The following is a 17964-nucleotide window of genomic DNA, read 5'->3' as shown; positions in this document are numbered from 1 at the left end:
ATGTGTTTGCCAACCTGGAAGCTCTCAGAATCCTGATCTTTTTGTAGTGGGTTTTTTATGGAGTTTCATTACATACACAAGATTGATTAATCATCGGCTATTGGTGACCCTCCCCTGAGGCTGGCAGGTGGGGCTGAAAGTTATAAGCCTCTAATCTAGGTTTGGTCTTTTCTGTAACCAGCCCACATCTTGAAGCTATTGAGAAGCCCACCAAGAGTCATGTCATTAGAATAAAAGATGTTCCTATCACTCTTATTACTCAGGAAATTCCAAGAAATTTAGTAGCTGTGTGCCTGGAACCAGGGACAGAGACCAGATATATTTCTATTTATAGCACAGATAGGATTTACAGTTTTAAAATCCCATCCTGGCTGCTACATAGAAAGAGACTGAAGAGTGATCAGTGCAACCAGTGAAATCGAAGATCACCTGAGAGTTGTTTATTCACTACATTCTTACTGAGCATACACTAATGCAAGGCATTGTTCTAGGTATGATGAGAAGAGAGATAACTGTCCAGGGGCAAGAGATGATGGCTAACAGTGGATCTGGGAAGTGGTACAATTCTTTAGGAGGTTGTGGGAGATGAAGTAATTGGATAATTAGTTTCAATTCTTTCATCCCCACAATATATTATATAGCTATCCCCTTGCTGTGGCCTCATCGTGGATACAGTGTACTTTGCACACCTCAGCTTTGGGCTTGTCCATGTGACTTGCTTCAGTCAACGGCAACACACTAGAAGCCTGAAATATGACTGGTTTGCCCTCCTGAGCTTCTGACATCACTGTGTGGTCATCCGTGGGGCAGTTGCTGCCTCTCAGCCTAAGCCCTAGAATGAACACACGTGAAGGAGACCCCACCCCATCCTGCAGCTTGCAGTTAAGCAGGCAAAGCCCAGGCAAACTCAGCCAAACAACCAACTGACCTGCAGTTTCATGGGTGAGAAAAATAAATATTCATTGTTTATTAAGCTACTGAGATTTCTGAGGTTATTTGACATACAGCATTGTGGAGTAAACAGCTCCTTCATGTGGGAACAGAAAAACACATCTTGCTGGTGGATTAGGAGAAATGAAGGAAAGAGAGGCATTAAGGATGACTGTTTTTTTGGCTTGAGCAAATACAGTGTCATTTATTGGGGTGTGGAAGCCTGGACTAGGGGAGGAAAGGTTTGGGGAGAAATGAAGAGTTTCAGTTTGGATTGCAAGTGGGCTACTGGATTTCTGAGTTTGAGCTCAGGGTTGAATCTCTAAGTTTGTGCATCACTAGCACAAATCATATGTATTAAAACCATTAAAAGCCAGAGGTTTGTATAAGATCACCCAGTGAATGACCCTAGACACAAGAAGGATCTTAAGACCAAGTCTGAGATATTTCAATATTTAGAAATTGGAAAAGATGTGCTGGAAAAAGAACTAGAGAAGGAAACAGGTAGTAAGCCAAGGGAAAAATGTGGAGAAATGATAATCAACCCAAGAGAGGAAAAAGGATCAAGGAGAAAGATGGCTACAGCGATATCTAAGTGGTCTCACTGCGTCCATCCTTGATCCCTTATGGTTTTCTATCAACACAGCAGCCAGCAAGAGGGATTATTTAAAAACATATCCGTAAAAAAATAAAAAAAATAAAAACATATCTGTTCATGTCACAACTCTGCTCAAAAAATGGCTTCCCATCTCAGTAAAAGTCAGTCTTTATAGTGTTATATACAGTGTCACATGATCTGCCAGCTCCCCTTCCCGATCTGATCTTATCTTTCATCACATCTCCCATGCTGACTTTGTTCTGGCTACATGAGACCTCTCCTCTTCCTGAAAACACAGGTACAGTTCTGCCTCAGGCCTGTACACTGGCTGTTTTCACTCCCTAGAATGTTCTTCCCTCACATATTCTCACAGTTTACTTACTCTGTTACCTCCTTCAAGTATTTCCTTAAATACAATTTTTTCCAATGAGGCTTACTCTTTCAGTCCCTTAAAAAATTTCAGGAGTCTTGAAGCCCTCTCTCCTCCCTTTTGTCTTACTGTATGTTCATCTTGTTTCCTGTTTATTGCCTGTTTCTTATCTTTAGAATTTTTGTTTGTTCTAGTATCCACAACAGTGCTCAGCTAAAACTAGATGAAATAATAAATCAATGATCAGCTGTGTCAATGCTGCTAAGAGGCTGGGTAAAAAGAAGACAGAAATGTATCCACAGATTTGTTAACAAGGGAGTTACTGTCAACTTTGGCAAGCTGGAAGGGTAGAGAAAAAAAGCCAAATTTGAAGTAAACTGGAGAATGAATGAGATATTTCTGTTATAGCAATACGCTGGGCCATATTCCTTGAAAGACTCTTCCACTACAAAACAATTAGATCTTGTATAAAATATATCTTCAAGTGCAATACTGAGATCTGAACAAGTAAGGGAAATTTTGTTTCCTCACCACACGAAACAGTAAAAACACAACAACCAAGAACTGAACTCAGAACTGGGAGCAGTGATCAGTAGACAAATGATAAATAAGAGGTCACCCACAAGAGCAAAAATCCTTAGCATCACTGAAACCAGGATTCTAACCCTCAGGCTAGTAGTAGGTAGGGGAGTTGAACAGAAGATTCTCACTTGAGGTCACTTTAATATTCAGTTCAGTTCAGTTCAGTCGCTCAGTCGTGTCCGACTCTTTGCAACCCCATGAATCGCAGCACGCCAGGCCTCCCTGTCCATCACCAACTCCCGGAGTTCACCCAGACTCACATCCATCGAGTCAGTGATGCCATCCAGCCATCTCATCCTCTGTCGTCCCCTTCTCCTCCTGCCCCCAATCCCTCCCAGCATCAGAGTCTTTTCCAATGAGTAAACTCTTCACATGAGGTGGCCAAAGTACTGGAGTTTCAGCTTTAGCATCATTCCTTCCAAAGAAATCCCAGGGCTGATCTCCTTCAGAATGGACTGGTTGGATCTCCTTGCAGTCCAAGGGACTCTCAAGAGTCTTCTCCAATACCACAGTTCAAAAGCATCAATTCTTCGGCGCTCAGCCTTCTTCACAGTCCAACTCTCACATCCATACATGACCACAGGAAAAACCATAGCCTTGACTAGACGAACCTTTGTTGGCAAAGTAATATCTCTGCATTTCAATATGCTATCTAGGTTGGACATAACTTTCCTTCCAAGGAGTAAGCGTCTTTTAATTTCATGGCTGCCATTTCAGTCACCATCTGCAGTGATTTTGGAGCCCCCCAAAATAAAGTCTGACACTGTTTCCACTGTTTCCCCATGTATTTCCCATGAAGTGATGGGACCAGATGCCATGATCTTCATTTTCTGAATGTTGAGCTTTAAGCCAACTTTTTCACTCCCCATTTTCACTTTAATATTGGTTCCCGGCAAAAGCAGACCAAACGCTCTCTGGGAGAAAACCTCCCTAATTTAGGTCACAAAATTCCCACAGATTAAAACTAAGCAAATATAATCTCACAATCAAAGAGAAGCAAGCACATGTGAGCAGCCACCATGATAGGTACAGAGGCCAACATGGAGAGGAATTGAAGTTTCCTGTCAACAGTCAACATCAACTTGCCAGCTATGTGAATATGCCACTTGGCAAGTGAATCTTCCAGCTCCATTCAAGCCTTCAGATGACTAAAGCCCCAAATGACATCTGACCACAATCTTAATGGAAATACAAGACAGGTCTGGGTATCCAAGTCACTCCTGAATTCCTGACATAGAGAAACAGTGAGAGGTATTAAATGAACACTACTGTTTTAAACCACCAAGTTTTGGGTGATTTACGCAGCACTAGATAATTTATCTAAAAAGCTCCATCATAAAAAACTGAGAAAGCGGAACCTGTAGGGAGACAAGAACAAAAGATAGAACACAAATTACCAATATTAGGAATAAAGAGGTAATACCACTACAGAGAATACAGACATTAAAAAAAAAAAGAATATAATGAACAACTTTATACCAGTAAATTCAGTAGCTTACATGAAATAGGCAAGAATCTTATTTTGTAAAGTTTAAAAATAAAATAAAATTTAAAAAATAATAATAAAAAATAAAAACTATATGATTACAAAAACTGAAACAACATGAAATGGAAAATATGACTAGCTACATATCTATTAAAGAAACAGAACTGGTATCAAATTCTTTCCCACAGAGAAAACTTCAGGCCAAGATAACTTCACTGGTGAAGTTTATCAAACATTTAAAGAAAATCTTACACAAATACCAATCTTAAACAAACTCTTTCAGAAAATGGAAGAGGAAGGACCCTTCTAAATCTGTTTTATGAGGTCTGAATAACCCTGATAACAAAAAAATTTGTTTTTAATTACAGACAAATCTCTCTCACGAACACTGACACAAAAACTTTAAAATATTAGCAAACTGAAGGTTGACACATATAAAAAGGATAATACACGATGGCTAATTAATGGCCACTATAACATCTTTCCCAATGATTTCAAAATATAAACATCAAAATATACCAATCAATCAAGAAAAGGGTTGTGAAACCTTCCATATAATCAATCCTCAATATCTTTCAACATTTATTTTGAAATAAGAAATAAAAGCCTGACACACTGACACTGAAGAGAAGAGATTATAGGAATTGTAAAATTGGAAGTCTGTATTTTAGACATCTGTATGTACAAGATGAAGTAAAAATGAGATGTTTATGTTTTATTTTGCTCTAGTAACTTGTGAATCAACTCAGGCTTTGCTAACATTTTCTAATTATGTATTTCAACTAAATCTCAAATCATTAACCATCAGGAAAAATGCCCAATGTCTTAGATGTTTTGGCAGAGTTTTCAAAAAACCAGTCATAGCACAATAAGAAAGAAAATCAGCCTGTGAGTATAATAAGAAAGAAAACCAGGCTGTGAGGATAACAAAGAAATGCAATAAGCAAAGCTTCATGACGTTAGCCTCTTACTTATGCGTAAGAATAACACTGTTCTATTTGAGACCCTCAGAATTTTTAAATATGTTTTCTAAAATATATAGAAGACTTTAGATTTTACTGTTAACACCTTCAGTATCTCCTATAAAAATGCCAAAGTAGACATTCAATTAATATTTCTTAAATGAATAAATAAATGGACGGATGGATAGGTGAGACTAGGAGGAGGAGACATTTGTAAATACATGTAAATGTTGTGTGTTTGCTATTGTTGCCATTGCTTCTTAATGTGTAAAAGTATTCCCAGTTTTCTATGAACTACTTATATATCACTCCAGGGTAATCCACAGATTAGACATTATGACATTCTGTAACTATAATTCAATAAAAGTGAGATGGGGGATTCCTTATTTTAAATTGGGGTATAAGAGTTGCACTATAAAGAAAGCTGAGCGCCAAAGAATTGATGCTTTTGAACTGTGGTGTTGGAGAAGACTCTTGAGAGTCCCTTGAACTGCAAGGAGATCCAACCAGTCCATCCTAAAGGAGATCAGTCCTGGGTGTTCATCGGAAGGACTGATGTTGAAGCTGAAACTCTAATACTTTGGCCACCTGATGTGAAGAGCTGACTCATTTGAAAAGACCTGATGCTGGGAAAGATTGAGGGCAGGAGGAGACGGGGATGACAGAGGATGAAATGCTTCGATGGCATCACCATCTCAATGGAGATGAGTTTGAGTAGACTCCAGGAGTTAGTGATGGACAGGGAGGCCTGGTGTGCTGCAGTTCATGGGGTCACAAAGAGTCGGACACGACTGAGCAACTGAACTGAACTAATAGAGGTGTTTTACAATGTTCTGTTAGTTTTTGTAGTACAGAGAAGTGAGTCAGCTGTATGTATGCATATATCCCCTCCCTCCTGAACCTCCTTCCCATCCCTCCCATCACAGAACACCAAGATGAGCTCCCTGTGCTATACAGTAGGCTCCCACTAGCTACCTGTGGGGGATTCATTTAAAATCTGAGCTTACAATTTTAAAATCCTGAGGCACAATTCATGTCTGTGATACTCTGTCATTCCTAAGGCCATTAGCCTTTGCTATTACTTGAAACATATGGTATAATCCTCAGTGGTTACAAGGTTGAAGAATAAGCTTTAGTTGCTTAATCGTGTCCTACTCTTTGCGACGCCATGGACTGTAGCCTGCCAGGCTCCTCTGTCCATGGGATCCTCCAGGCAAGAATACTTGAGTGTGTTGCCCTTCCCTTCTCCAGGGGATCTTCCTGACTCAGGGATCGAACTCAGGTCTCCTGCATTGCAGATGGACTCTTTACCATCTGAGCCACCAGGGAGTTGGGATTATTTCACACATACTTTTGTCTCTCCTGGCAACCATCTCAGTACTCATCAAACATAAGATATTAAATAAAGATTTGTAGAAAAGTTCACTCTATTTATATTTAGAAAACATTTTAGGCTTTTCTCAATCTCAAAAGATTATAGTTTCATATTTGTACATTTTCAAACCAGTCAAAATTGTTTTCTGTACAGTGCCTCTTGTATATATCAAGTTCTTGGTTTTAAAAATTTGATATAAAATTATCTAAAACACTGATGCCTTTTGATTTTAAAAAATTCATTTAATATTTACTATGGTACATGAGTAAAATGATAGTTTCCTTCAATTCTACCCCATTTTTACTGCCCAACCCACTGGCATCCACTATTAACAGTTTAGTGCTCCTTCCTATCTTTTTAGAATGCCTTGACATAAATAGGTAGCTGCACACACACGCTTTTATCCACAGGGAGCCAGACACACATACTGTTCTGCGATGTGGTTCCCCCACACTGACATGACATAAGCACATGCAGCTCCATCCCATGCTTCAACAGCTGCCTGATGCTACAGTAAGTGGAGTAATCACAATTTATTGAACTACTCCCTTGATAACGGCACTTGGGTGTCTCCAATTTTTTAAACTCTAACAATGAATACCTTCTTAGCACATATGCAGGAGTATTTCCATGAAAAAGTTTCTTTGAAGAATATATTATTTTTTTGTCACCCAAAAATAAACCAGAATTTATTATGAAGAAAAAAATAATATGCTTTTTGTGAATTCTGCCTTATTTCATTCCAAGAAATCTTTACCAATGAACGCTCCCACCCAGTATAGTCCCTGTCTTTATGTCCTCCCTAGACTGACATTGAGGACAAGAAAATTCAGGGCTAGGTTAAATTAGACTCAGGATTTCCCTAGACTCAGTAATCAAAAATAAAATAGTTCAGGATTTAAGGCTTCCAGGGGCTCAGGCCTACATGTTAGTGTTACTTAATCTAATCATTGTAGATTAAATTAGAGTTGTCAGTTAACTTGAGAACCTGATTGTCAGTTATAACATTGTTTCTGGAGGATAAATGCCATGGTTTTCTTATCAACTTAAAAACAAACTTTTAAGTCAGAACAAACATTTATTAAACTTCAGCATGTACAGGGATGTACTAGGTAACCAGGAGATGAAATGATTTCTGCCCTCAAGAAACTCATGATTAAGAAGGTAGTAATTAACATTAATTTTGTTAGGTGTCATGATGTGATTATGGTTACATTTACTAAAAGTCCCTCTAAAAGATTCTACTTAAATATTTATAGGTGAAATTTCAGAATGTCTGGGTTTTAGTTTAAAATACTTCAGAAGGGCTTTGCTGGTGGTCCAGGGCTTAAGAGTTTACCTTGCAATGCAGGGGACACTGGTTCGATCCTTGGTCTGGGACAATCGCACATGCTAGAGCAACTAAGCCCATGTGCCACAACTGCTGAAGCCTGCACACCTAGAGCCTGTGCTCTGTCTGCAACCAGAGAAGTGACCGCAATGAGAAACCTGACCACCACAAGGAAGAAAAGCCCCCACTCACCCCAACTGGAGAATGCCCACGCATAGCAATGAAGACCCAGCACAGCCAAAAATAACTAAATAAAATTATTAAATAAATAAAATACTTCAGGAAAACAAGAAAGAAAAGAAAGATAACTGAAGCAAGTATTGTAAAATGTTGGTAAGTGCTGAATTGGAGTGATGGGTATATGTAGATTCATTGTCTCTAATGAATAAAAATATAATATCGTGGGTTCATTATTCTCTCTACTTTTGTAAATATAAGTAGCACAATTATCTTATTCTTCTAGGAACACCAATAAATAAATACAAAATTTTAAAGATGTGTGCACAAGAAGTCGTGCATGGGAGCAAAAAGGGGCCCAAATCAGCTTGAGTGAAACTGAACAGGACTGATGAGTTGTAAGAGCCCAACCCTGGTGTCACACTGCTGCTGCTGCTGCTGCTATGCCGCTTCAGTCGTGTCCGACTCTGTGCAACCCCATAGACAGCAGCCCACCAGGCCTCCCGTCCCTGGGATTCTCCAGGCAAGAACACTGGAGTGGGTCGCCATTTCCTTCTCCAATGCATGAAAGTGAAAAGTGAAAGTGAAGTCGCTCAGTCATGTTCGACTCTAGCGACCCCATGGACTGCAGCCTACCAGGCTCCTCTGTCCATGGAATTTTCTAGGCAAAAGTCCTGGAGTGGGGTGCCATTGCCTTCTCCGGTGTCACACTACCCGGGTCCAAATTCCAGCACTGACTCTTTTCAACTCTGTGACCTTGGCTATGTAACTTAGCCTCTCTGTGCCTCAGTTTCCTCTATAATTAAATGGGGATAATTGAGGATCAAATGAGATTAATACTTGCAAAGTCCTTGAAATAATCCCTGACACATAGTAAATGTTATGTAAATTATTTGCTATCATTTATTACCATTATCAATGTTACTAGAAGGCTTTTCAGATATGTCTTCAGGTAGACATGTTTCAAGAAAACGTCAGAGAAAAGCAACATAATGAAGGCCAATTAGGTGTAGTTATAGGGGTATGTGTGTGTGTCTGTGTGTGTGTCTGTTTGTTGAGGGGAGTAAGAGGGAGAAAGTGACTGTGATTGCCACATTTCTAGTTTCTGTGACCAAATAGATGATATCAGCTGCCTGCCAATGTAGGAGACCCAAGAAATGGGGGTTTAATCTCTAGGTCAGGAAGATCCCCTGGAGAAGGGAATGGCAACTCCAGGATTCTTGCCTAGAGAATCCCATGGATAGAGGAGCCTGGTGGGCCAGAGTCCATAGGATCGCAAAAAGTTGGACACAACTGAAGTGACTTAGCATGCACTCACACATCATTAACAAAAAGAGTAGAGGTGAAAGAGAGTTTACCACTTGAAAATTGTGTTTCTAATCATATAAACAAATGACAAAGTATTTAGCAAACTGAATTACCTCAGAATGAAAATATAGTTCCCCAGACTGAGAAGGCAAAAAACTAATGAAAATTGGCAGCATGCAATTTAAATAATAAAGGTTCTAAAAATACTGTAAGAGAATTTATCTGGATTTGTAAACATTATTGTTATACAGTTCACACATATAACCTAAACAAATGAGCTCATTTTAGTACTAGAAGATAACTGGAAATAACATTTCCATCATCTAGCAACTCAGATATTAGTGGAATTGACTTAAAATAAATATATATTTCTAAATGGTTATAATTTAAAAAGGCAGCTGTCACTTCAGCAGTGTTTTCAGTAGTTCTTCAGTTAGGATTTGTTTCATGTTTCCTTGTGATCTCTGAGGGGATGACACAGAACTGATGCTGTATTCTCATTATTTCCTATCAGGTAGCATATAATTTTGATTAGTCTCATTATTGGTGATTTTAACTTTCAGCATTTGATTAAGATGGTGTCTGCCAGGTTTTCCCACCAGAAAGTTACTCTTTCCCCCTTTATAATGTAGTGGGGTTTTTTTGGTGAGGTTATTTTTAAGCCTATGCAAATACTTTGCAACAAATGTTTTTATTCATTTATTTATATCAATATGAACTCATGGTTTTCTATTTTATTTAAGGAGTTATAATCTCATTACTTACTGTGATGCTGAAATTTCCCCTGATTTGGCTAATGGAAGCCCCCTTCAAGCTGACTTGTGTTCTTTCCATACATGGTTTTTTGATGTGGACCATTTCTAAAGTCTTTGTTGAATCTGCTACAACGTTACTTCCGCTTTATGTTTTGGTTTTTTGGCTGTGAGGCATGTGGGATCTCCTTGACCAGGGATTGAATCCACATCCCCTGCATTGGAAGGGGAAGTCTTAACCACTGGACTGTCAGCGAAGTCCCTCAACACATCATTTTTGAGCACTTTCTACCTCCTAGCACAAGGTGTCTCAAGTATATCTTATTCTTTTCTTGCTCCAGACCTAGAGTCAGCCATTTCTCTGACCAGTCCTATTTCTTTTTAATGAACAATGGTGTTTGGAAGCCAAGATATAGACTCAGATGTGCATCCACTGTTATTGGGGCATCTCTCTCAAAGGCTTTCTCAATGAAAAAGGTAGGAAATAAATGCAAGTATGTGACATATACACACTTTATATCCAGTTTACCCCATACATGTATTGAAACCTGTGAGTTCACATGTGCTGTGCTTAAGTCACTCAGCTGTGTCCGACTCTTTACGACCCCATGGACTATAGCCTGCCAGGCTCCTCTGTCCATGGGGATTCTCCAGACAAGAATGCTGGAGTGGGTTGCCATGCCTTCCTCCAGGGAATCTTCCAACCCAGGGTTCAAATCCAGATCTCTCTTACTGCAGGCATATTCTTTACCATCTGAGCCACCAGGGAAGCCATGCTGCTGCTGCTGCTAAATTGCTTCAGTCATGTCCGACCCTGTGCGACCCCATAGATGGCAGCCCACCAGGCTCCCCTATCCCTGGGATTCTCTAGGCAAGAATATTGGAGTGGGTTATCATTTCCTTCTCCAATGCATGAAAGTGAAAAGTCAAAGTCCCTCAGTCGTGTCCGACTCTTAGCGACCATGGATACCTCTAATTCCAATCTAGCACTGCTGCTGCTGCTGCTAAGTTGCTTCAGTCGTGTCCAACTCTGTGTGACCCCATAGACGGCAGCCCACCAGACTCCTCTGTCCATGGGATTCTCCAGGCAAGAACACTGGGGTGGGTTGCCATTTCCTCCTCCAATGCATGAAAGTGAAAAGTCAAAGTGAAGTCACTCAGTCGTGTCCGACTCCTAGCGACCCTGTGGACTGCAGCCTACCAGGCTCCTCTGTCCATGGGATTTTCCAGGCAAGAGTGCTGGAGTGGGGTGCCATTGCTAGCACTAGAGGGCGCATTCTAACTTTCCCCCTTTCCATACAGTATTTGTAATTCCCTTCTCTGACAATGAGAATCCTGGCTTTTTTTTTTTATCCTTGATATATTTACCTATTGCATGTATCCCCCTATGTAACCCAACTGCCACTGCTACCATCCCTTCCCCACAGAGATGCAGCCAGCTCTCAACCTGCACAAAAGCCCTCACCATGCTTGAACACCAAAACAGCCCTCCCAGCTATCCTCACCCCATGTTTGCTCCAACATCCTATTGCCTGGGGGTTGTCTCTCCACCAAAATGCCATTTTTGCCCATCTTTTGCCCTGACGCACTAAACAGGCTCTGGCACTGCACACCAGGGCGCTCCTTTGTGGGGATGCCCTACCCCGCTTGCCAGACTCCAACACCTCATTCTGGGCCCCTGTGTCTCACCACCCTGCATAGACTCCTACTTTATTTGGTTCCACCTAACGGCTTTAAGGGCTTTCCTAAAGCCCCTAAAGTGGTAAAGAATCTGCCTGCCAATGCAGGACACATAGGAGACACAGGATCGATCCCCGGGTTGGGAAGATCCCCTGGAGGAGGAAATGGCAACCCCCTCCAGTATTCTTGCCTGGACAATCCCATGGACAGAGGAGCCTGGTGGGCTACAGACCATGGGGTCACAAAGAGCTGGATGTGACTGGGCAACTGGGCATGCACACAATGGCTTTAGGGCTGAATTATTTAGAAAGGGAAGAGGAAAAACCATACACTTGTTTTACATGAACTCACTGTCCTCTGTTATTAAGACATTATTTTTGCCCCCATATTATTTTGATCATGACTTAGCTAAATCACTCATATAATTTTTCCTTTAAATCAGTATATTTCATAAAGTACTGAGTTTACTTAAGACAATGTTAATTTGTGCATAATTTATGATATCTCACATCAGTAGTTTAGCTTCTCTAACATTTGTTTCAAATCATAACCTCAATTAAAAGTGTTTTTATCCAAAATCAGGGTAGAAGTCAAAATCCTCACTTAGGCCATTAGGCTGTACAGGATGTTATCTTCTCTTCCTCCTCCCCAACAGATTCCTCCACCCTGGCTCTCCCCTTTCCTGCCACTCTGATCTCTATGCAATCCTTCAAATAGAAAGGCCACTCCTGCCTTAGGGCATAGGGCCTCTACCCTGGTTGTTTCTCTTCCTGAAACACTTTTTCCTCAGATGTACTCATTGCTCACTCCAGTGACTCCTTCACATTTTTGTTCAGATGTCACCTTTTCAATGAAGTCCACTCTGACAAGCTTATTTAAAATTGCAACTGCTCTTCACCTCATTTTCCCTGTTTTCCATAGCACTCCCCACTTTCTAATATACTTTATTTCTTATACTGCATATTATGTTTATATTTCACTGTCTTTCTTCCTACCATTGCCACTAAACTGTAGCTCCACAAGGGCAGAGATTTTTAACATTTTGTTCATTACCTAATATTTATTGAGTGAAGACATCCATTTCCTGAGGCAGTTTAAAATCCCAAAACTAAATTTAGGGCACCATCTAGTGTTTTTGGAAGGACGTGCTGATTTACTGTGAGACTTAACTACATTGCTGGTGGTTTAGTCACTAAGTCGCATCTGACTCTAGTGACCCCACGGACAGTAGCCCGCCAGGCTCCTCTGTCCATGGGATTCTCCAGGCAAGAGTACTGGAGTGGGTTGCCATTTCCTTCTCCAGGGGATCTTCCCAACTCAGCAATCAAACCCAGGTCTCCTGCATTGCAGACAGATTCTTTACCAACTGATCTATGAACAGTACTGGTATACTCAATTCTCAGTAACTCTTTTTACTGCCCTCTGTAGTACTATAAAAAGTTAAAAAACAAAAAGTAAAATGATTTCAATACTTTACCAGTCATGGGACTTACTGGCTTCTCTAACAGCAATCTCTTTTCCAATGACTTGCCTATTGCTCCCGAGAACTTCTGGGGAGTAGTAATGTCATGTAAGTCTATGTCTTTTAAGCTTTGGGAATCTCCCCTCTCCCCACTGCCAAAACACAAAGACCAAAAAACAGAGTAACAGCCTTTGCTGGCTTTGTACCTACACCGTTTCTCCAGAATAACACAATATATATTATTATTTTTTTTTTTTTGGCTGCAAAAGTCTCTAAATCAAAATGATAAAACACTAGCAAGGATAATGGTAATATTTTTTAAAATACTATCCAGATTATCTACAACAATGAGGAGAGTCTTCTGATTTAGAAAATAATGGTTTCTTTAGTTACAATAAAGAAGGGAAAATGAAGAAAATGAAAGCTGCTTTAAAAGCATTAAAACATTTAAAATGAAAAGAATACTTAGCTTATTTTTACTGAAAACTTATTGTGCCCAGCACTATTCTGAAAGCTCATTAAACATCTTCCCGACTCTACCATGTAGGTTCTCTACATTCAGTTCAGTTCAGTTCAGTTCAGTTCAGTCGCTCAGTCGTGTCCGACTCTTTGAGACCCCATGAACTGCGCACTCCAGGCCTCCCTGTCCATCACCAACTCCCGGAGTTCACTCAAACTCACGTCCATCAAGTCGGTGATGCCATCCAGCCATCTCATCCTCTGTCGTTCCCTTCTCCTCCTGCCCCCAATCCCTGCCAGCATCAGAGTCTTTTCCAATGAGTCAACTCTTCGCATGAGGTGGCCAAAGTACTGGAGTTTCAGCTTTAGCATCATTCCTTCCAAAGAAATCCCAGGGCTGATCTCCTTCAGAATGGACTGGTTGGATCTCCTTGCAGCCCAAGGGATTCTCAAGAGTCTTCTCCAACACCACAGTTCAAAAGCATCAATTCTTCGGCGCTCAGCCTTCTTCACAGTCCAACTCTCACATCCATACATGACCACAGGAAAAACCATAGCCTTGACTAGACAGACTTTTGTTGGCAAAGTAATGTCTCTGCTTTTGAATATGCTATCTAGGTTGGTCATAACTCTCCTTCCAAGGAGTAAGCATCTTTTAATTTCATGGCTGCAGTCACCATCTGCAGTGATTTTGGAGCCCCCCAAAATAAAGTCTGACACTGTTTCCACTGTTTCCCCATCTATTTCCAATGAAGTGATGGGACCGGATGCCATGATCTTCATTTTCTGAATATTGAGCTTTAAGCCAACTTTTTCACTCTCCTCTTTCACTTTCATCAAGAGGCTCTTTAGTTCCTCTTCACTTTCTGCCATAAGGGTGGTGTCATCTGCATATCTGAGGTTATTGATATTTCTCCCGGCAATCTTGATTCCAGCTTGTGCTTCTTCCAATCCAACATTTCTCATGATGTACTCTGCATAGAAGTTAAATAAGCAGGGTGACGATATACAGCCTTGACGTACTCCTTTCCTATTTGGAACCAGTCTGTTGTTCTATGTCCAGTTCTAACTGTTGCTTCCTGACCTGCATATAGGTTTCTCAAGAAACAGGTCAGGTGGTCTGGTATTCCCATCTCTTTCAGAATTTTCCAGTTTATTGTGATCCACACAGTCAAAGGCTCTGGCATAGTCAATAAAGCAGAAATAGATGTTTCTCTGGAACTCTCTTGCTTTTTCCATGATCCAGCAGATGTTGGAAATTTGATCTCTGGTTCCTCTGCCTTTTCAAAAACCAGCTTGAACATCTGGAAGTTCACGGTTCACGTATTGCTGAAGCCTGGCTTGGAGAATTTTGAGCATGACTTTACTAGCGTGTGAGATGAGTGCAATTGTGCGGTAGTTTGAGCATTCTCTGGCATTGCCTTTCTTTGGGATTGGAATGAAAACTGACTTTTTCCAGTCCTGTGGCCACTGCTGAATTTTCCAAATTTGCTGGCATATTGAGTGCAGTACTTTCACAGCATCATCTTTCAGGATTTGAAATAGCTCAACTGGAATTCCATCACCTCCACTAGCTTTGTTCGTAGTGATGCTTTCTAAGGCCCACTTGACTTCACATTCCAGGATGTCTGGCTCTAGGTCAGTGATCACACCATCGTGATTATCTGAGTCGTGAAGATCTTTTTTGTACAGTTCTTCTGTGTATTCTTGCCACCTCTTCTTAATACCTTCTGCTCAATAAAGGACATTTCGCTACATTAAGCCCCACTCTTTAGATGACAAAATGGAGACACAGAGAAATTAAGAAACTTTCCTAAAGTCACAAAACTAGTAAAGACTGAAGCCAAGATTCCAAGTCAGCTAGGTTGGCTCCACAGTCCATGTCCACGAGCTCATGCTCATGTTTTTATTCACCTCCCCAAAGAAACAGGAATAATGCTGCTTGGATTCAAGGTTCTCAGATTGGTCAAAAAAATTAGTTTACAATGTCCTCATCTTCCAAAAATGAATCAAGGCGACCATAAAAGAAACAGCCATATACAATTATCCTAGAAATAAAGTTTCATTCTTTTCAGAGTCAAGAAGCAGAAGCTATAGAATTTGCCTTTTTAAGGATTTATGCTTTAGCCATATATATACAATCTAAGCATGCTGTGGCAAACAGCAAAAACAACAATAGTATTAATATTAAGATAGGCCAGAGGGTAGCTTGCATTGGCACAATGAAGAATCTGATAGTCCTGGTTGCCCACCTACCTCTTTTTGCAACACATCCTCAGAACATTTTATTCTACTCCCAACTGCCCAAAGCTTTTCCCACCTCTACCACTGGTTCAAATGTTTTAGAGTAGATGGAAGTGACTCAGGATCCCCAATTACCAATTAATATACTCTTGAATTTTGTTCAACTTAGTTGGACGTAAGAAAAAAACCTGCATTATCTGTTAAAGTGAGTCTCATTAAGGAGTGATTTATTAGGTAACATCTAGAATTATTTGAAGTATACATTATGCTCTTGAAAGGAGTATGAATTACGCCAGAATTTGAGATTGATGGAGTCTTTCAGAGGATATATTTAAGAAGTAGGATTCCCAAGCTCTCTAGATGATTCTGGAAATGGTGCCCCTCTCACCACCCTCAGCTGGAACTAAAGACTCTTTCCTAAATGTTTACTTGACTCTTTAATAGTCTAAAATACACGGTTATTTGGGTAAGGGAAATGGTTATCTTCCATTCTGGAGAGAGATTTTCAACATGTGGTTTGAGGATGAGCCGCTTTGGACTCACCTGCAAGATTCCCAGCTCTACCTCTGACCAATGGCATCAGACTCTTCCGCTGGGCTGAAGATAGTATAGTCTGTATTCTAACAACCTCCCCCAGATGACTTTTATGTGTGCATAAGTTTGGTCACCACTAACCTAGGGGGATCATTTAAAAAAATGAAACACCAGTGTCATTTTGGTTATTGGATCCTTTCCTATAATACCACAGACCAGAACTTCAAGAAGTATCATGTAAAAACCTAATTATAATAATTTTCAGAGACTAATAATTAACAAATCTACTTACCAAACTGTACACCTTTTTGTTGTAAATTATATGTGTGAAACTTCTCAGTGAATTCTTTGGTGGATGTCATTTAATCCTGCCTCACCTTCTATAAAATTAACTAGCTGGCCAAAGTTTTTTTTTACTGTGCTACCCACACGTGAGTCTCTAGGAACCCCTGAGGCATACTCTGAACAAGCCTCATTTCCTCTATAAAAGAAATCGAGTTTGATCAACTGTACAGAACTTAGGCTGATTAAACTTATACTAGCTATCAAAGGAAACTGCAATCTTGCAACTTTAGGCGTGTTTTAAAATAGGAAATACAATTATTTTTCTGGATGAGCAGACTGAACAGTAGCTTAAAGCTACAGAATCCAAGTAGAAAGCCTTTTAAGAATCTTTCTAGTTTTATAATTTGACTGAACTGCCTCTCCACACAACTGAATAGTCAACTTGTTTTTGTTTGTTTTTTAATCAGTTGAACCCAGGAAGAATTCCTTGCCCCTCTCTGATAATATAATAGCCTCTTGAGAACCCTTTACAAAAATACAGTTTAGAAGCATGGAACATACAAAAAAGGAAACCATTTAACTTGATGATAATACCCCACCCAGGTAATTCAGATACCTAAGATAATTTTTCATTGGAATTATTTAGTTTGGCCAAGTTAACAGGCCAAACTTCAGTTACACCGTATAATTACTATTCTTTCTTACACTTTGTTTTCATTTGTCACTTACTCCTGATTCTTATCAATTGTCACTAACTTTCTTTTCCTTCACTTACAATCTAATCACAGTTCAACCAAGAATGTCACTTACTGTGAAAGTCTTCTTAATTCAAAGTCAGGTTGCATGCCACTGTGCTGACAGAGTAGACAAGAAATGTCCAAGGCCAGATTTGTGTTGCTGAGATCTGTACCATGCTGATGCCGGGTACATTCAAGCAGCTGGCAACCAGTAACACTGCAGGAACTGATTCCAAACTACCTTTCAGAAACGAAAGATCTCATATACAGGGTGACTCGCTGATAAACAATTTAAGGGGAGAGCTCTTACTGAAAGTTATTGAAAGCTATGAATAATCCCGTGAAACTACATTGCAAGTCTACTTGGGAAAACTTTTAAAATTTGATTTTTCCTTTAAGAGATCTTGGGAAAATCTAGTATTTTAGTTTAAAGTAAGTAACTTCCATTCCAGTTATTGTATTTGGATTTGTTCCACCGTACCTGGATTCATTCCAATTTATCCGTGGAACTGGGCAACTAATAGTCTTTATTCGGCATTTCTTATATTTCTTGAATGAAAATGGGATGGACTAGTGGGATTAATGGCTAGGTATTTAGAAGACACTAGTAATTCTGCCATTTTCTCTGTATATTCGTCCATGAAGAATCTGGACACAAAGATGGACAAAAGAGACAGGAGTTCTAATCCAGAT

The sequence above is a fragment of the Bubalus kerabau genome, chromosome 20 (assembly GCF_029407905.1).
Source record: "Bubalus kerabau isolate K-KA32 ecotype Philippines breed swamp buffalo chromosome 20, PCC_UOA_SB_1v2, whole genome shotgun sequence".
NCBI classification, from domain to species: domain Eukaryota; kingdom Metazoa; phylum Chordata; class Mammalia; order Artiodactyla; family Bovidae; genus Bubalus; species Bubalus kerabau.
Note: the sequence above shows the minus strand (reverse complement) of the source record.